The sequence below is a fragment of the Triticum dicoccoides genome, chromosome 2A (genome assembly GCF_002162155.2).
Source record: "Triticum dicoccoides isolate Atlit2015 ecotype Zavitan chromosome 2A, WEW_v2.0, whole genome shotgun sequence".
In the NCBI taxonomy this organism is placed as follows: domain Eukaryota; kingdom Viridiplantae; phylum Streptophyta; class Magnoliopsida; order Poales; family Poaceae; genus Triticum; species Triticum dicoccoides.
Genome location: NC_041382.1, coordinates 594,586,103 through 594,607,426, shown reverse-complemented (window position 1 = coordinate 594,607,426; position 21,324 = coordinate 594,586,103). Strand labels below are relative to the sequence as shown.

Sequence of the window (21,324 nt, the reverse complement as noted above, 5' to 3'; positions counted from 1 at the left end):
CATGAACCCTACCGAGGGATCTGACGGGAATTCACTCCGTCAGTATGCTCCACTACGAGGGGCAATGCAGGGATAACACAGAAGCTCATGAAGCTTTGGTATGATCTGCAACGCTGGAGCCACGACCGCAACAATGGACGGGCCCTCAGTGGAGGATGAAACAATGGGCAAGGAGGGCAGAGCCGACGAAGTGTCCCCAACACGAGGGAGAAACGAGCATAGAGCTCCACACCCTTATCCCTTGAGGGGCCAACACCGACCCCACCAAGAAGACACGACATATGAGTAGTATGTAACATGGCTGACACAAGGGAAAACCTGCTAAAAACAGTCTCCGCCTGCTCCAACAATCTCTCAATCCGCGCTAGATAGCCTTGTCGCAGAGCAGACTGAAGCACCACATGAGATGAGGTTGTCGGGCCAACGAGAGCAGAAACGACCGACACCGAAGACCCACGGTGAAGCACCTTGGAGGGGAGCGTGGACCCATTGGACTCTCACATGCATCTGGAGCTTGATGATGCTCAGCACCGAGGCAGTGCACTGACGGCGTGACAAGGCATGCCAGCGGGCTGAGCGGACGCCAAGGATTGTGGCACTCGCATACGCTGTGACCGTTCTTTCACTGCAAGGATTCCGGTCTATTGCAACAAAATTTATTGCCACAATTATGTTTCGTTGCAATAGAACACAATATTACCACAAATTACTGGGTTGTGGTAATAGGAACAACGTACTGCCACAACTAAGTTTTATCGTGATAAATACTCATTTTGTTGCAATAGAGGCTCCGTATTGCAACAAACTATAGTGTCATTGCAATACGGTAGCGATATTGCGACAAACAAATTTCGTTGCGTGAGCCAGTTAGTTGGTTGCAATAGAGACTAGGTATTTCAACAGAATAACTATTCGTGGTAATATTTGGAAAGATATTGCAACATCCGTATGATGTTGCATTAGTTATAAATATTGTTGCGAAAATTGGCTAAATATTGCAACAAAATATGTATTGGTCACAATAGTATATATATTTATGGCCTCAATTTCGTTGCGTTGCAATAACTATTGTTTATTACGACAAATTGCGTATCCATGGTAATATGTAGAGCATACTGCAAAAATCCCCTATTGTTATGAAAAAGAACAAGATATTGGCAACGATATTCATATAGTTAACGACGGACCTTCACTGGGGCCTTCTGGCATGTGGCCCACTAGCAAAATTGCATTCTTTTTAGTAGCCCTAATCCTATCATGGCCTGCAGCCCATCAGTCCATGATTGGTTGCCATATGACCACAATACATAGCTAGAGATAACGACCTACTCTGTAAAAAATAGAGAACGACCTAGATGAACAGGACAACTTCTTCTCATCTCCATGCGGCTTCGGTAGCAGATCACTAGGTGCCTAGGTCCTCTGTCACTTTCGGTTGGCCTCCATCCTCACTCAATCCCCCTCCCCGAGTTAATTTCATCCAGAAACAACACTTGAGACAGTTGTAACAAATTAGTATCACTATTTAAAATTTTGCATATCAGTACCATATTTAGATCAAGCTGTTACAAAATGATCTAAACCGTGTGGTTTAGTTACATATAAGTACCACAATTGGTGTAGTGCAAGCGGATTGGTACCACATATAAACACGTATTGACGAAAACTGACCAGCGGGATCCCCTGTCAAGGGCTGATGTGGCATGTTCTTTTGCTTGGTTTACATTTAATGACACAAATGGCCTCATTTGCAGGGAAAACTAAAAATCCGGCACCAAAAATTAAAAGACACGCTCGCCCGCCAGGATTTGAAACTTGGACGCACAGAATGCGGTAGAAGCTCGCTGACCACTACTCCACACAATTGTATGTGATAAAGTTGAGGCTTTCTTGTTTTTATACTCTAACTTATACCCTGTTTCTTTTATGGACGACTGTTTCGTTTTTAATATGTTTTTGGGTTTCTTTTATCTTTTTAGACACAAAAAAATGGCGCCTAAGTGATTCGAACACAGGAGCTCGCGCATATTTCTAACTCATATTTGTGTATATAAAAGTTGAGGCACACATATTTCTATCTCATATAAGTACTCCCTCCAGGACAGTAATTTTGGTTTTTCTTCAAACTGAAGATTAATCTACATTCTGGAACAAAAAATACGTGATTCACAGAGCTATCATACCCGCGACCTAAAGCGTGTTGGGCCAACTGTAGGAAGTAGTATATTTACCTGCAGATATCTTTGTTGCCATGTACAGTAAGTAATATATTTATCTGCTTCTACTAAAAAATTGGAAATTTTGATGCATATTTATTTTCTGGAAACTTTTAAAAATGTTGAGAACGCTTTTGGAAAATGTTGAACGTGTATTTGTTTTTAAATGTTCATCATGCATTCAGAAAATTGACAATGTGTATTCCAAATAAGGTTAGACGTGTATTAAAAAATTATTGTGTAAAATCATTCTTATATTTCTTTTATCTTTTTTCAGATCTTGGGTATTCTTCGGGTTTCCATTTTTTTTATGCACACTTCTTTTTTATATAAGTTTTGTAATAAACGGTATATGTTTTTTCAATACTGTCCACATATTTTTAATTTATACTGAACTTTTTATTATGTCACATTTTTTGAAAATACACACCAAAAATTCTTTTATAAATACACAATGAAGACTATTGTATAATATATGAACAATTTTCTTATATATACATTGAACATTTTCTAATAAAGTTTTAGGATCAATCTCAAAAGACAAACAAGTAGTTACAATTTAACGTGGCAATTTTAATCTGCTTGCTTCTCAAAAGACAACAGCACGTCAATACTAAAGAAACACAAGACGAAGCAACTAAATCAGACAAAAACCAAACTAACAAGTCGCGTACTCGCGCCAGTAACATTTGTAGCAAGTCTGTAAGGATTACCCTACACCAAATAGCGCACTTGTGACAATGACAGAGAGGCAGTTAGCAGGCTAAGTGGCTAACACAAACAACTACGGGGGGATCTGATGGTGCAGAGCTTAGCACGAAAGAAAAGGGTTTTCGTCTTTACGAAGTAACCTTGACGGCCGCTGGTGAGCTTCACGTGGACGCCCTTGTCGACGAACTTGGTCAGGTCAAGCGCGGTCTCCTTGCGCTGGCAGGGGCGGATGGGCACGCCGACGCCGGCGCTGCTTCGCGGTGGTGCCGTACTGCCGAAGGCGTTGTAGTCGGCAGCCCGGCAGGGACTGACGGGAGGGGCCGGCGAGGCGGCGAAAATGACTGGGCGAGGCACTGAGGCAGGTGCTGGCGGCGGATCGAACGCGTAGAGCAGAGGGGATCAGGGCAATCAGCTGGCGTCGACAGGCACGGGACGAGCAGTCTAGGCAGTAGGCTGTTCCTGGGCTTTTTTTCTCGGGCCATCCTCCTAGTAAATAACCCAGCCTATAGCTCCACCCCGCGCCCCCTGTTGCACCGGCCCTGTGTTTTTTGTTCGTTTTTACTTTTCCTTTATATTTTCTGTTTTTGTTTTATTCTATGTTAAAATAATTTGCGATTGCAAAAAAATTCTAAATTTTCAAAAAATATGAATTTTCAAAAAAGTTCTTGAATTAAAAAACTGTTCATGATTTCAAAATAATAAACATTTTTCAATTTAATTGAACATTTTTATTTTGAAGAACAAATTTTTATGAGCATTTTTAATAATGGTGAATAATTTTTGTATTTGATGAACACGTTTGAGTTCGAGGAACCTTTTTTGAACTTGATGAACAAAATTTGTTCAATATTTCCTTTTTGAACAAATGGATGAACAAATTTAAATTCAATGAACAATTTTTGAAAACTATGAACAAAATTCGTATTTTATGAACATATTTTTAGTTCAATGGCCAAATTTAGAATTTTGAAGAACATTTTTGAAATAGGTGAACCAAAAATTGAATTCAATGAAGATTTCTTGAATCGTTAAACTTTTGTTTTACGTGGAAAATGGGCCGGCCAATATGACAGCCCAATGCACGAGGGGGTGTGTGTGCATGCCAGGTCGCTTGCGGGCGACCTGTGCGCCATATGGGATCCCCCGATCGAGAGGCAGAGGAGCAGACCTAGCGATTTGGGCGAGATCGCAATGGAGGGCGGCAGACGCGTGGTTGAACTGGAAAGAAGGTGAAGAGAAGTAGGGCTATCTTTGCTGATGGGCTAATGTAGAGCGCTACTATATTCAACCTAGTATTCAGAGCCCAGGTGACAGAGTTCCGGGTCAACAGAGTTTTGACCATTTTCCAAAAATTTTGCAGAACTGAAAGTGAAATTCCAACTTTACGAGAGACTTACCTGTTCAAACTTGACAGATTGGAATTTCTGAGTTCAAACATTGAATCTACAAACAAGGATATCAGAAAGTGTATTCTCTATCAAGACCTTCTGATGAGTGCACAGCTTCAATTCAGACATGGTTTATGTAGACAAACTAGACGTACATGCCCTTTTTCTCAAAAAAGGGATCTCCGATTGGATTATATTGGGTCGGCATCGTCCTCGCACTAGAAGCCCCGATGAGTTGGTACCTTGGGAGCTCCGGTTACAATTAGCTAGGGCTTTCTAGTTGTAAAATACCGAATATATGTAGTGTCATTTGATTTTATTCCCCCGGTATGTGTGGAAACCACAAGACCTTCGATGAAGATGATCTATATATGTTCTTGGTATTGGAATTTCCATGCAAGGTTCTAGTATGCCCTGACAACTACTCTTTCTCCCAAGTGATTCTAGTATCAATCTTTCCATGTGAGATTCTAGTTCGGCGTGGTCGTCGGATCTTTCTTGGATTGGATTATATTGGATCGAGTTTGCACTGTAAGCCCCAGTGAGTTGGTAGCCTTGGATCGCCTGTTACGGTTAGCTAGGGTTTGCTAGTTGGAAAATGCCGAATATATGTGGTGGCATTTGATTTTTGGTTGTATGATTAACATGATGATTCCCTATATATGTGTATAAACTACTTGTTGATCTGGGACAGAGACGATGATGAGGAGATAGATGAGTTATGGCTCTATCCCCCCCAATACGTGTGGAAACCACAAGACCTTCGATGGAGATGATTTATATATATTCTTGGTGTAGGTATTTCCATGTGTAGCTGAGTCTTCTTTGGATTCGATTCTATTGGATTTGCGGACCGACCGGTAAGAAGAAAGCAGTCGATCCATTGGGGGTTTATTGCATGTGTGCGCGCGCGCGTTTTCCATCACGTCCTTCGTGTTCTTTGCCATCTCCCGTCCTACCGCCCCATCACAAGATCGAACTGTGAGATCGGGACCGACATAGATCGATCGTCTCATCACCCCATATCTACTCATGTTCAAGGCAAGAGTAAAGCGAGGGTGACATACGATTTCTACCAATGAGTGCAGAACACAACATCTCCATTACCCTCGCTGTCTCGGTTGTTGTTCCTGTGTCGACTACATACTCTCCCCGCCAGCACACCATCATGTACGATTCGCAACGACGCGAACATCTATCTCGGCCAGTCAGCGAAAAAAAATTACAAACAAATTTTAGTAATATTATTTTCAGCAGCAGATATATTCCATATTGATTTGATTTTTTTAAATTTATTTCATTATTCTAAATGTTTCCTTAAAACACTGCTTTCCAAACAAATAATTAAGCGTGTACTCTGCTTTAGGGAAGTAATTTTTAACCTTCCCGCTAAAGCCTTCAGTCTCCCTCCATTTTTTTTAATTTCCCACCAAATAATTTGGTCGTCTCTACCGCCACAATTTCTTAACCTCCCCGTTAAACACCCCTCACAGATTTTCCCGATTATTTCTCTTCACCAAATCGTAGATCAGATCTGAGCTCTCTCGTCCTGGTTCCTCCGTCCTCACGGCGTCATGACGGCGTCGACACTGCAGACCACACCGGAGTCCATCGAACATACACTGCCTCAGGTTATTCCTTTCTCCCAAATCTCCTCCGTGCAGCGCAGCGCCTAGAGTCGGGCGAAGGCTGCGTCCTCGGCGGCACTAGGAGAGGCCGGGGATGAAGCCGGCGAGGCCCTCGTGGTTGGTGAGCATGGCCCAGACGACGTCGAGCGGAGCGCCGACCCGCACCCGCGCGCGCACCAGCCGCCGGTTCTTCTTCGGTTCTTCCCCGACAGTTTCCGCACCTCCATCTCGAACGCGTACTGCTCGTCCTGGCCCTCTTCCACCTCCCTGCCCCCTGCGGTCATTAGATCCTTACCTTCGTAGGTGTCCAGTGTCCTCGCCGGCGACATCGGGGGCGCTCTCGGAGGAGGACGAGGAGGAGGCCGGGAGGGGGGTTCCGTTGGGAAGGGGCGGGGCGAGAGACGAAGCGGATGCGCGCGGGGCTGCAGAAATTGGTGGTGGTGGCGACGGTCAGGAGGAGGCAGAGGCGGAGGCGGAGGCGGAGGCGGAGGCGGTGGGGGTGGGGGCGGTCATGGGGAGACGAGGAGGAGGGGCAGCAGGAGGCGGTGGGTGGTATGGCCATAGCAGCGCCCCCTTTCTATCGTAGAACAACCACGCGGACGGCCGCCGTGCAACACTCCTTACCCTCGCCTCTGGCATAGCCGCCGGGATGCAATTGCCTACCTGGCCTTCCTACTACAACAACCCCCAGGATGCAACCGCCGTGCAGCACTCCTCACTGTCAATGCCGTCCACGGCGACCATAGCCACTCCCTCACGCATTGAAGAGGATGTTCCTCCGTCGCTTCCCTTGCCATCGAAGTTATCGTTTCGTCGCCGTCCACTTCCGCATGGTCTGCATCCTCACAGCTCCCTTTCCTCTCCTGCAAGAACCTAAGATCTGAAGATGTCACTGCAACTACAAGTGAAAGGATCCAAGATCCTCACCAACGTACTTGCTTGATGCTTTACAATTACTGCTACGCTTGTAGATATATAGATATACTTGGCTTGAAGTTGAATTTCTACTAGTGTTGTTGGCTTGTTGCTGTACTCTTTCATGGGTATTGTCCAATAGTAATATTCCATGGGTAATGTTCAATAGCATTTATGGAACAGGAAAGAATGCTATTTATAAAATTAACTGACCAGGATACTGAAGATGTCTTGCTTGTGCTGCACATACACAGGTAGTTTGTTTCTTTCTGTAACTAAAACGTTGAGTTTACTGAATCTTGTGTCTTTCTGTAACTGAAACGTTGCGTTTACTGAATCTTGTTTCTTTCTGTACACTGGCTAGTGATCCTCGGCTGTACATATACTGCAGTAGTTTGTGTCTTTCTACGACTGAGAGAAGTAGACAAACATCATCGGCTGCACTAAATAGTGTTATTTCGTACGAATGTATTGATGTTTCCCTGTCAAGTTGGCCTATGTGGGTGTATGCCATGGCCAGGGACTGGTGTCAACTGACACAAGTCATATCTTGCAATTTCTTCATAAATCTGTGTTAATTACTGTCCATATACGTATGCTGACCCCTTTGCAATGAAGGCTGACACTATAGTAGTTTTTGTCTAGCTTCGTCCCTGGCCATGGCGGCTGCGACCACGACCACAACTCCTGTATTTTTGTATTTTGGAGTGTCCCACGTTTTGTGTAAATAGTCCCAAGTTTTCTTTTTGACTATGTAAAATATTACCAAGTTAATATCAGAACCACTGTCCTATACTGAACCATACTGCCACATTCAGCGTATTTGACCTTGGTAGTTTGCTTACCACATTCAGGCTACATTTGATTTCATTTAATCTCTAAAGCCTAGCTTATTTTTGCTTACAACAGCTTCTGTATAGACTTGAATAGATATTTTTCCGGTCACTTTTTTATGCCTGCTTTAAGTACCGCATTTCTTCTGAAATTGACTGAAATTATGATATTACTTACAGGAGGGCACGGTGATGAATTCAACGCAATATCCTGCTAATAGCAGATCGAGTACAATACACGGCAACTTGATAATAATATTTATGTTCACTTCAATAGCTAGGGATGCGTCAGGTAATGTGCACGCTTCAGAGGAAAGAGATGATGCACATTACTCCTTTCTGCAAGGTACACAACATCCTTAATTCTTAATGACTTATCTGAATGGTGCATATTGATAATGCTAAGTCCCTTAATTGTTTTTGTGTTCAGTAAAGAAAGGATTTGTTCCCGTAACAAGGATGGAAAGTATTTGCCAAAAAAAAACAAGGATGGAAAGTATAACAGCTTACAAAAACCAACGTGGACAACACAGATCTGGTAAAAAAATTATGACATTTAAGCTATCTCTAACACTTGCTATTATGCATAAAATCCTTGATTGCTTAATCATCAAAACCGTTAATCCTTATACAGGAACTCGAGTAAATCATACTCACAAATAAGTTTTTGAGAAGGTACGAGTCTAACTAAATATGCATGCTTCGATGCTAACTGTACTTCCATGTGTCAAGCATCTCATTGTTATACTATTTGCAGAGAGACTTGGAAACCAGAGAAGAGGAGCGAAGATCAAGACTAGAATTTGAAAAAAAAACAGGATGGCAAAGTTTACAGAATTGAGCCAACAGATGGGAACCCAACAGCTGATTACATTCATATGCTTGTGACCTTGTAAGATTTATGTTGCTTAATTGCATTGCTAAAAGTGCACTTCTATTTTCAGGTGCTAACGAAGAGGATTAACAAAGGAAATAGTATCCAAACTTGCAAAATACTCTTTTACATAGATCTACTCCTAATAAGACTCCAGTTGCAAGGCCAACTGTTATTTCTTCAAATGCTCTCATACAAGTTGCAACGAGGAATTCTCGAATGTTTAAAGCAATGGTAAGTCACAGCCTTGCTTTCTCTTCATGTTCACCTGCATTTTATACGTCATTGGCCTTCATAATTAGCTAGTTGATGCTTCTTTTTAACCATGTGTTGTTGCTGCATTAAGGCGCAACTTCAAAAAATGAATATGTGCTAGCTAGGGACATGAACTTAACTGAAACTATACATCAAATCACAACTTAAGTCACATCGGAAGCTTTTAGTACTTAGGCTTTAGACATTTACAGTTGTAAAATTGTTCTGATCGCTCAGTCATATGCTTGTTGAGACAGTGTTACTTCAGTTAGTCTGATGACATTTTTTTAACAATGGGGTTGGAATAATTGTACGGCATAAGTTATTTGGACTCATTAACTAGAACTATTTTTTTGTTTTCTTGATTGCAGGATCCAAAGAACTAGCTGGACTGGACTCTAGATCATGGACAGTTTAGTTTGGCACTTAATTAGGATGGCTAAATTACATCTGAGTTTCATTTGATGGATATTTGCTATGAGAATTATGAATTTATGAATGTACATATTATATGTATGGTTTGGAATATTGTAATTGAATGCCTGTATTTTTTTACGGTTGCAATGGGCTATTACCACAACCAACTTTTGGTTGAAACAGAGTATCGCCATGAAAAGTTGGCATTGTTACAGTAGCTTCTCGCTACAAGCATTTTGATCGTTGTGATAACTATTTGGTGCTACCGAACTAAGTTTTGTTGAAATAGAGTATCGTCACAAAAAGTTTAAATTGTCGCAATAGTTTTTTGCCATGAATAGTTTACTTGTTGTGATACCTATTTATCACATCAAAACGATTGTGTTGCAATTTCCTGTTTCGACGATTGAAATATTTGTTGCCATAAGTTTAGCACCACAAGTGTAACGGTTTGTGGCAAAATGCCTGCTACCACGAAAACAAGGATTGTTGCCATATATTGTTGCCACAATTAACTATTGCCATGGAAGAGTATGCGCTATGAAACAAGCGTCGTTGGCATAGATTGTTGCCACAAATGTCTATCGCCACGAGCTATTAGTTGCCACGATTAGTTACATGTTGCATTAAAGCTATCTCCACAAACCAAATTGTGGCATCAGGTGAGTGTTGCCGCGGAAAACCATGTGGCGACTTTCCCACATGGTTGTTGCAATAGCGCACTTTATTGCCACATTTTCTTTTTTGTGGCAACAACCTATTACCATGTGTCCAGTCGCAACGGCTGCCAACGAAAGTCGTTTTGTGGCAATAGGTACTTATCACCACAAATCAGTATGTATTGCGACGAACGACTTTGTTGCAATAGACCCGGATCCTTGTACTGTTTAAACATCAGGAACATCGAAGCAGATCTCTAAAAACAGCCGCATGGTGCCGAAGAGCGAGGCATCTACAACATCTACCAAAGAGCCAAGCGCGGATTGGTGAGGAGGCAATGTTAGTGCTGGCAACGACGGATGGCGTGGACCACGCCGAGGCAACACATCTTGCCATCTCCTGCTTGCCTCTTCTCCTTCGCACCCATGCTCATGTGAGCCAGTTGAGTGTCCACCATGGGCGAGCCATTGGCAGCTAACGGCGACTGCGGGGCCAATGCCTCATCATCATCATCGCTGGCCTTGTCGGCGGGGAGGCCCATGGCTCAAGGTATCTATTAGCATGGTCCTATGACTCAAGGTATCTATTAGCGTGGCATTATAGACGCACGGCTATGCACGTGCGTCTATGATGTCACGCTGTTGTTCTCTTACTGTGCCCGCGAGGGTTGACAATCAAAGGCGCCATGTTTGATTATATGACCAAGTGTATGTTGGAATTTTGCTAGTAGGCCTTTGGCCCAAAGCCCAACTAAAATTCTGAAATTTTCTTGGCCCATTCATGCACACATGTGAGTGGAGTGAGTGAGGCTAAAATTTAGTCCCACCCCGGAAGTTGAGAGAGAGTTGCACCTCTTTATAAGGTGAGCTCTTCTACCACTTGTATGAGCATGAGAAGAGGAGACCTACACGCGCGCTCCTCCTCCTCGCTCGCCACGCCACGCCTCGTCACGACGCGCCGCGCCGCGCCGCGCCGCGCCGCGCCGCGGGTTGCGGGATTGAGCCGAGCCGCAGAGGACATAGCTATGCACGTTGTCTATATTTTTGCTACTCGGGAAAAATTAATTAATGAGTCATTAATTAATAATTAACGGACGTGTTAATTAATGAACCGTTTTCGATTCTTTTGGATCGTGACGACTCGAACGTGGGGTTTCCTCCCACAACCTACCCGGCCCGCACTATATAGTCAGGCAGATGTCTACCCTAGCCGCCGCCGCTTCATATGGTTTCTCACCACCGTTCCAAATCATTGCACCGCCAAGCAAGTCTTCTCTATCCCTCCTTTCGGCGTGCACCGGAAGAAGGGACAGCAGGCCTCCGGCAGTAGCGAACAATGTGTTCAGCAGGCCAGTGGGAAACGGATCCATGTCAGGTCGGGCAGTTCATGTATAGTAACCCGCATTGACGTACAACCGTCTAATGTTGGTGAAAGGAGGGATGTCCAGTAGTTTAACACATGTACATGAACATGGCCAACTGATCTGTTTCTTCAGAATATTATCTGTTCACATTCGAGCTAACTGGAGTGCATCAGACTAGCCATGTCAGTGATCTTTCTTGACGAAATATCATGTGACAAGTGATTGTTGGCGGTCTACATGATAATGTATCGACGTATCAGTGTATGATCGAAATCGTTGAAGATTCAATACCTAGTGCTGATTGTTAGCTGGACATCAGGAGCTCATGTGCAGTATCCTTAAGAACTGCTGTCAAGGCATATTTGATTCAAAGAAAATCCATAGTAATCTTAGAGGATTATATATTTATATTTCATATGATTTTTCTCAAGATCCCGTTTGATTTATTGGATTGAACTTTTGGTGCCCATCTTCTTTTTACAAATTTGTTCATTTGCATCCTGATAATCCAATTATTTAACTGTATGTATACGTCGTTTAAGAGATTTATTAACTGCATAATATGTTTGGCAAAAATAACCATGCATCTTTAATGCGTAGGCCTGCTACCCAATTGAAACTTCAAAAAAGGACTGGACAAGTCACAGTTGAAGAACGACACGGTGGTGACGGGAAGCTACTCGGTGCCATACTGGGAGACTTCAGGGTTCATCGAGTACATTGAGTCGGGGCACAAGCAGGAGGACATGATCATGGGCTCATGGCGGTGCCAGAGGGAGCCAACGCCTTGCGTCTGGGTAAACGACGCCATCATCCGGACGCAGTTCGATGTCACCCGTCACATGTACTACTCCGTCACCTTGATCGCCGCTCGGTCGTGCGCCCAGGAAGTGAAGCTCAACGTGTCGGTCGCCCCCAACTCCGGCATGCTTCCCATCCAGACCGTGTACACCAACACCGGCTGGGACTCCTACTCCTGGGCCTTCAAGGCAAAGCATAGCAATGTATGCATGTCCATCCACAACATCGGCATCGAGGAGAACCCGAGCGCGGCGACGAGCATTCTCCTCTTCTAGGGTGGATGATCATGTCGGGATCGAAGGTTGTCAAGTACGTCGACACGCCGCACCATGTCGTTCCGCACGGCACGCGCGCCGTGGAGCTGGTGGCCGGTCTGGAGTGCACGCTGATGCAGGAGGTGAGCATTGTGCCTGGACGGTCGTACATACTCTCGTTCTCCGACGGCGACACGGGCAACGGGTGCAGCGGGTCCCTGGTCGTGGGCGCGTACGCAGGGCAGGAGACCCTGAAGGTGTCGTACGAGTCCCAGGGCACGGGCGGGTCCAAGCTCGTCGAGCTCCACTTCACGGCGATCTCCAACCTGATGCGCGTGGTGTTCCAACGCTGGAACCACCACATGACGTCCGAAGCCACGCTCTGCGGTCTTGTCTTTGACGACATCTCGCTCGTCGCTGCGCATGCACACACTGCTCGCCGGCTGCTTCTGTAGCTAGCTCACACTTTAGACTGTTGGTGTGCTTGCGTGTGTTTATTTTGTATCTGCGGAATGTATTGACTATCTTTGGAATAAGTAAGGATGACATGAAATAAACTAAAATCGCATCTTTGTATTGTATTACTCGAAAACCAGGACTTGAATGTGCCATTTTAATCCCTGTCATTCAAAGCCAAGTGGAACAAATGAATAATTTATTGAACACTATGCAGCTCAAACTGAATTAAAAATAAATTATGACAAATCAGTCATGATCCCTGTTATGTGCAAGAAGTGATTTCCACACAGCTCCTCAATGCTCTCGGATGCAAAGGAGGGAACTTCCCATTCACATATTTAGGGTTAGCTCTCAGTGCCAACATAGATTTTATCCTCACTTGCCAACAAATTAGAAGACTGTCTGGGTGCTCAACTATGATTTCATATGATGGAAGGTTTCTTCTAGTTAAGTCAGTTTTTTCAGCCCTTGCAATATTCTTCATGAGCACCCTAACACTACATGCTTCCATTATCAGCAAGATAAATAGGTATCTCGAGAATTTCTTATGAAGAAAGTTTGGGCAACAAATTGCTGGACCTACCCTAATTGCCTCAGACAATGTGTGTAAACCCAAAGATCAGGAGGGTTGGGGATTATAGATGTGTCCCTGCGCATACCAAAGCATTGATGATGATGAATATTTAAAAAATTCTCAACAAAGATCCATTGCCCTAGGTGTCTCTAATTTGGGAGAAATACTATTCTGATTCTCTACCTGGATTTAAGATGGAAGGGTCAAGTTGGTGGGAAATCATCTAAAACTGCTACAAGAATATAAGGGGAACTCCAATTGCATTAGGAAATGGCAAATCAATCCTCCTCTGCCATGGCTTTTGGTTAGATCAACCACTCAAACACAAGCACCCAGAGATGCATTCCTATACAAAGACGGATATTCAATATGTGGATATCTGGAATCAGACTGAAGACCCAACCCAACTCTTCAACACAAGCCTACAATCAATTCACTCAGGTGCAGAGTATTCTTCAGAATCAAAGTAATTCTCAAGTGCATGATAGATGGACATGCAAGGGTTCAAAGAGCAAGTATTCTTCAATCATAATGTACCACCATCTCTGTTCACAGTAGGAGGAACGCCAATTTTTAAATGGCTATGGAAGAGTGCTTGCAGATTGAGGCATGTTATTTTTCTAGCTTCTACTCCATGATAGAGTTAATACGAGGAATTTGCTAAAAAGAAAACTATTTCACCTGGACTGTTATGATTATGTGTTTTGCCATGAGTGCATTGAGGAAACTTCTAGGCACCTCTTTTGAGATGGTGGCATTATCCATGGCAGTTGGCACAGTATTTCCGAACCCTAGCTCACTCCGCTCGTGTCTCTTGCTCCGTCCTATCGTCTTCCCTCCCTCATTCCGATCCACAATGTCGAGCGCTGGCAGCCACTCCAGCTCCGACCTCGACTTCGACGAGGAGCTGACCCTCCGCATTGCCTTGAAGCGGTCCAAGGTGGACAGCGGGGGTAGCTTTGGATCTGCAGCGTCACTGCAGGTACCACGCCGGCGCAGCACGGACGCCGGAGCTCGTAATACGCGAGGCGTTGAACTGAAAACAGCTCGGGGTCGCTCCGGCACCCCCAATTTAAGAATGCTACCATCTACCACGAGGGTCAGTCTGGACCAATCGATCCCCAAATCGAAGAGCAAACCCTAAGCGCATATGCGACAGATCCCCAAATCGGGAGCAAGGTACAACAGTGCAAGAGGAGATGGCAGATGTGAATCAAGGTGGTAACCCCGCGCCCCTGCCAATCGCGCCTTGCCTGGAATCACAACGTAAGCATCTAGTTTCTGCATCGTTCTCGTCTGATCCCGTTGAATATCTCATTTCTTAGGTTTTTTCGCCGGTCAAATTCAGCCGTCACGCGGGGGATGTGATTTCTACCGGTGGCACCAAGGCTACGCCGACCATCTCGCTTCGCTTGGCCCTGGCGCACCACCATTGACGCTAATCCAGCCACAGGCGGATAAGGACCGGGAGTTCAAGATATACAACTGCCGCACGCACCACAGGGGCAGCAGAATGGCGTCCCGGAGGGCACGCAGTTCGTTTCTTCAGTCAGCGCAGTTGCAGGATACATTCTTGCCACGCTCCCTCCTGCTAGGCGCCAGGGGACCGCTGGTGTCGGCGCTGCATCCGTCAGTTTGGTGGTCTCTGTGGCGAACCTTGTCATTGGCGTTGCAATCCTTGTGTTGGTGGCGGACGATGTGGTCATGCGTGTGCTTGCTTCGCATTAGCCGCGATGAAGGGAATCCTAGATTAGCTGTCAAGTATGAAATCGTGTGCATGCAGCTGGAGTGGGTGTTTGCTGAGGCTGGTCATAGTGGGGAGTCACAGTTGTGACGGGAAGCTACTCGGTGCCATACTAGGAGACTTCAGGGTTCATCGAGTACATTGAGTCGGGGCACAAGCAGGAGGACATGATTATGGGGTCATGGCGGTGCCCGAGGAAGCCAACGCCTTGCGTCTGGGTAAACGACGCCACCATCCGGACGCAGTTCTTTTTTTCTTCGAAACGGAGGCATAAGATTTGTCTCATCAATTAAATAACGGAATGGATAACTCCCGAACGTCCGGTCTTTTTGCCTCTGGTCCCGAACCCCCTCCTTATCGTCGCACGAATCTTGACGGTCTACACTTGCCACGTCATCACCAGCGAGCGCGTTCGGGGCGAAGCCAATAGTCACCGAACCACTCCCTCGCTCTCCTCCCCCCGTTCCCCCCACTCTCTTATCCACACAGCACACCACACACCACCGGATGCCAGCGCTGGGCAGGCGGGGACGGCGGCGAAGGCGTCCGGCGGCCGGAGCGAGGGATGGTGGCGCTCTCCCCTGGAACGGCGGCAGCTCCTTTCCGTCGGACGCGGGGCCACGTCTGGGCGGAGGCGGAGATGGCGAAGGCGGCGCATAAGGGGTGCGCAGATGGTGGCGAGAGATGCAGGAGGGATGCGGCGTTGGCTGGGCACCAGGCGGCGGCCTTGCGCGTCGCGTGGATTTGAAGGAGGGGACGACCGGCGTTGGGCAGGCGGGGACATCGACGAAGGACTCCGTCGGTGGGAGCGGCGGTTGTGGCCCTGCGCGTCGCCGGATTTGAAGAAGGTTGCGGCCTTGCGGGATGGCTGCGGCCATGGGGGGCACCAGGGTGCAGCCTCCGCGAAGGGCGGCGGCCGACAGAGGCGTGAGCGGGCGAGCGGTGCTGCTCGGCAGGGGAGGACGCGCGCCAGATCCGACGTCCGATGGCCTCCGGTGGATCCCGACGCCATCTTCTCATCTGGGCAGCAAACACGGGGCCAACGCCACGCCCCCGACCCGATGTCGACCTCCCATGACCTTGGGAGCATGCTTTTTCAGGTTTTATTCATGCCCGCATGGCAACAAACCTATACTGATTCTTACCTTCATGGCAATTTTGTAGTAGATTTCTAAGGATGGCAGCATGCTTTTTCCGAGGGCTACATGGCAACAAACCGATTTTTCTCCCAACTACCCATGGCAACATCATTTTCTATGGCAAATTATCATCAATTTGACATGGCAATTTTACATATCTTGGATAGCTACCATCTTTTGTTTTCGTAAATAATTTCCATGGCATTTTTTGATTAGTTCATTTTTCTCAAATTACCATGTAATATCCGAGTAGAATCGATATGAGTAGTTTCCATGGCAAAATGTTGGAGTAGTTGCCATGGAAAAATTCTGTATTTAGGTGCCATGACATAACTGTTACAAGTAATTGCAATTGATAGAATCGCTATGAGAAGTTGTCATGGCAACATGTTGGAGAAGTTGACGTGGCATATTTCTGGAGTAGTTGCCAATCTTTCTTCAAAGTTGATTTTGTAAAAAAAATCTCACACTTTTCGCAAATGTACATGAAACAAAGTCTACACTCATGGATACATAAATCTTAATATGTCGACATGGAACATGGCTAGTTTTCTTACTTACATTGCAATTTTTATTACAAAATCCACGGCCATTTAAAAAATAACACGGCAAATTTAATAAGCTTTCTTGCCATGGAAATTTGATCTTAATAACAAGTTTACTTTTTAATATCATGGAAGTTTTTTCTCTGTAGCTTGGCAAATTTTACTTTATTGCCAATGGCAATTTTACTTACATTGCCATTCAATTTTTTACATTAACTTTTCCATGTCAAATTTACCTTTATTTTATTTTTTTTGCCATGGCAAAAAATGACCACTAATTGCCATGGCAATTTTACTTTTAAATACATGGCAAATTTACTTCAACATACAACGCAAATTTTACTTTGAACACTCATGGCAAATTGTAATTTTTTTGCCATGGCAAATTTAGTTTATGGACTATGGCAAATTTACTTTATGGACCATGGCAAATTTCCTTTTTATTTGCCATGGCAAAAAAATGACCCCTAGTTGCCATGGCAATTTTACTTCTAAATACATGGCAAATTTTACTTTGATTGCTCATCGCAAATTATACTTTTTTCGTCATGGCAAATTTAGTTGATGGACCATGGCAAATTTCCTTCTTATTTGCCATGGCAAAATTTACTTCACATCCATGCCAACTTTTACATTCATCATTCGTGGGAATTCCTGCTTTCCATGTGGGGCCATGGCAATTTTTTTATGAAACATGGTAATACTACTAAAATACACATGATACACTTCTTTCTTTGCATTCTACATATTTCTTCACGGCATCACAACTATATTTTTTCAACATGTCAAAGTTATTGTCTGAATCATAGCAAATTTTATGATTTCGACCATGGCAAATTTAACTTTGTACACAACAAGCAAACTTTTTATCTCATATATACCGCCATAATAAATTTTGTTTCTTTTGTACATCATTATTGAAACACGGCAAATTTGTTGAATAAAGCATGTTAATTGTTTTTAGCATGGCAATTTTACATAAACATCAGATGCCAAATATCTTTTTTCATCAAGTTCTGATCCATTTGAACATGATGGCAGTTTATCACAAATTATGATAAATTTTTAATTTCGTTTTTGTATTCAAAATCAGCTCCAAATTCTAAGTTTAAGGCTTCATAGTAGCTAGGAGAAAGTTTTGGTCTTTTTATGTCTTTTTTATCTTTTTGGATTACTGATGACGTTTGGTTGAAGGGGGGCCTATTTAAAAGGCCTGTAGTTTCACAGGGTTCGGGCTGGGAGTCTCTCAATCCGAACAAATCGTTCGATCGATAGAGCACCCGATACCGAACGACTCGTTCGGCCTGGAAGTGTCCCAGACCGAACATTCAGTAGTTATCGACGTCCTTAAATAAGAAGAGAATAGAGTTTAGAGTTTTACAACACCCACAAATACGGCATGGCAATTACTCGTCCATAAAAATATCTTCTAATTTCTTTGCGCCCGCGGTCATCCAAAGCTTGGCCTCGTGGACAATGGCAGTGAGAAGAATTGTCGTTGGCACACTCTTATGACGAAACACCCATGCATTTCTTTCATTCCAAATGGTTCAAGAGACAAGCATGGTGAGAGAGGCCAAAGCTTGTCGGTTGGGGTTGCGATTGTCGGTTCTCTTGTCCCACCATTCGTAGACGGATTCATCCGTGTGCCACTCGGATGTATCTATGTGCGCGAGACCAAGCATCTCAATGAGAGACTTCCATATTCGAATTGTAAAACAGCACTTGAAGAAAATGTGGGCACCCGTTTCTTACTCCCTATTGCAAAGTTTGCAGAGGCCACAATTTGGCCAACCTCGTCGCTGTAAACGATCGGCTGTCCAAATCCTATCTTTGTTGGGGAACGTTGCAGAAAACAAAAATTTTCCTACGTTTTCATCAAGATCCATCTAGGAGTTCATCTAGCAACGAGTGATCGAATTGCATCTACATACCTTTGTAGATCACGCGTGGAAGCGTTCAAAGAACGGGGATGAGGAAGGCGTACTCGACGTGATCCAAATCACCGGAGATCCTAGCGCCGAACGGACGGCACCTTCGCGTTCAACACACGTACAGTCAGCGTGACGTCTCATTCTTCTTGATCCAGCAAGAGGGAAGGAGAGGTTGAGGAAGATGGCTCCAGCAGCAGCACGACGGCGTGGTGGTGGTGGAGCTGCAGTACTCCGGCAGGGCTTCGCCAAGCACTATGGAGGAGGAGGATGTGTTGGAGAGGGAGAGGGAGGCCCCAAAGATGTGTTATGAGAGGCCCTTTTTCCCCCACTATATATAGGGAGTCCAGGGGGGGCGCCGGCCCTAGGAGATCCAATCTCCTAGGGGGGTGCGGCCAAGGGGAGGAATCCCTCCTCCCCAAGGCACCTAGGAGGTGCCTTCCCTCTTTGGGACTCTTCCCTTCTTGAACCCTAGGCGCATGGGCCTCTTGGGGCTGGTGCCCTTGGCCCATATAGGCCAAGGCACACCCCCTACAGCCCATGTGGCCCCCCGGGGCAGGTGGCCCCACCCGGTGGACCCCCGGGACCCTTCCGGTGGTCCCGGTACAATACCGGTGACCCCTAAACTTGTCCCGATGCCCGAAATAGCACTTCCTATATATAATTCTTTACCTCCGGACCATTCCGGAACTCCTCGTGACGTCCGAGATCTCATCCGGGACTCCGAACAACATTCGGGTTACTGCATATACATATCCCTACAACCCTAGCGTCATCGAACCTTAAGTGTGTAGACCCTACGGGTTCGGGAGACATGTAGACATGACCGAGATGCTCTCCGGTCAATAACCAACAACGGGATCTGGATACCTATGTTGGCTCCCACATGCTCCTCGATGATCTCATCGGATGAACCACGATGTCGAGGATTCAAGCAACCCCGTATACAATTCCCTTTGTCAATCGGTATGTTACTTGCCCGAGACCCGATCGTCGGTATTCCAATACCTCGTTCAATCTCGTTACCGGCAAGTCGCTTTACTCGTGCCGTAATGCATGATCCCGTGACCAGACACTTGGTCACTTTGATCTCATAATGATGATGCATTACCGAGTGGGCCGAGTGATACCTCTCCGTCATACGGAGTGACAAATCCCAGTCTTGATCCGTGTCAACCCAACAGACACTTTCGGAGATACCCGTAGTATACCTTTATAGTCACCCAGTTACGTTGTGACGTTTAGTACACCCAAAGCACTCCTACGGTATCCGGGAGTTACACGATCTCATGGTCTAAGAAAAGGATATTTGACATTGGAAAAACTCTAGCAAACGAACTATACGATCTTATGCTATGTTTAGGATTGGGTCTTGTCCATCACATCATTCTCCTAATGATGTGATCTCGTTATCAATGACATCCAATGTCCATAGTAAGAAAACCATGACTATCTGTTGATCAACGAGCTAGTCAACTAGAGGCTTACTAGGGACATGTTGGTGTCTATTATTCACACATGTATTACGATTTCCGGATAACACAATTATAGCATGAATAAAGACAATTATTATGAACAAGGAAATATAATAATAATGCTTTTATTATTGCCTCTAGGGCATATTTCCAACAGCCTTCCACTTGCATTAGAGTCAATAATCTAGTTACATTGTGATGAATCGAACACCCATGGAATTCTGGTGTTGATCATGTTTTTCTCTAGGGAGAGGTTTAGTCAACGGATCTGCTACATTCAGGTCCGTGTGTACTTTACAAATATCTATGTCTCCATCTTGAACATTTTCACGAATGGAGTTGAAGCGACGCTTGATATGCCTTGTCTTCTTGTGAAACCTGGGCTCCTTGGCAAGAGCAATAGCTCCAGTGTTGTCACAGAAGAGCTTGATCGGCCCCGACGCATTGGGTATGACTCCTAGGTCGGTGATGAACTCCTTCACCCAAATTGCTTCATGTGCTGCCTCCGAGGCTGCCATGTACTCCGCTTCACATGTAGATCCCGCCACGACGCTCTGCTTGCAACTGCACCAGCTTACTGCCCCACCATTCAAAATATACACGTATCCGGTTTGTGACTTTGAGTCATCCAGATCTGTGTCGAAGCTAGCGTCGACATAACCCTTTACGACGAGCTCTTCGTCACCTACATAGACGAGAAACATTTCCTTAGTCCTTTTTAGGTACTTCAGGATATTCTTGACCGATGTCCGGGGTTCCTTGCCGGGATTACTTTGGTACCTTCCTACCAAACTTACGGCAAGGTTTACATCAGGTCTGATACACAGCATGGCATACATAATAGAACCTATGGCTGAGGCATAGGGGATGACACTCATCTCTTCTATATCTTCTGCCGTGGTCGGACATTGAGCTGAGCTCAATTTCACACCTTGTAACACAGGCAGGAACCCCTTCTTAGACTGATCCATATTGAACTTCTTCAATATCTTATCAAGGTATGTGCTTTGTGAAAGACCTATGAGGCGTCTTGATCTATCTCTGTAGATCTTGATGCCTAATATATAAACAGCTTCTCCAAGGTCCTTCATTGAAAAACTCTTATTCAAGTAGGCCTTAATGCTGTCCAAGAGTTCTATATC

At 45.0% G+C, this 21,324-nt stretch overlaps 1 long non-coding RNA gene and 2 pseudogenes across 8 annotated transcripts; all 3 read left to right on the top strand.

Moving 5' to 3' along the window:
* Window positions 1–5,750: 5,750 nt before the first annotated feature.
* LOC119355593 lies at window positions 5,751–9,486 on the top strand. 8 transcript variants are annotated; one of them, XR_005171622.1, is made up of 7 exons: window positions 5,771–5,946; window positions 7,042–7,112; window positions 7,872–8,037; window positions 8,122–8,229; window positions 8,326–8,366; window positions 8,449–8,799; window positions 9,192–9,475. It is a non-coding gene; the product is annotated as an uncharacterized LOC119355593 (long non-coding RNA). The 8 variants fall into 8 exon arrangements; XR_005171619.1 differs by having other exon boundaries at window positions 5,751–5,946; window positions 7,042–8,037; window positions 9,192–9,486; XR_005171620.1 differs by lacking the exon at window positions 7,042–7,112 and having other exon boundaries at window positions 5,777–5,946; window positions 9,192–9,469.
* Window positions 9,487–10,352: 866 nt separating this feature from the next.
* Window positions 10,353–12,770, top strand: LOC119357988 (annotated as a pseudogene).
* A 1,434-nt stretch (window positions 12,771–14,204) lies between these two features.
* The window catches only part of LOC119357987, a 28,624-nt pseudogene continuing 21,504 nt past the window's right edge, over window positions 14,205–21,324 (top strand).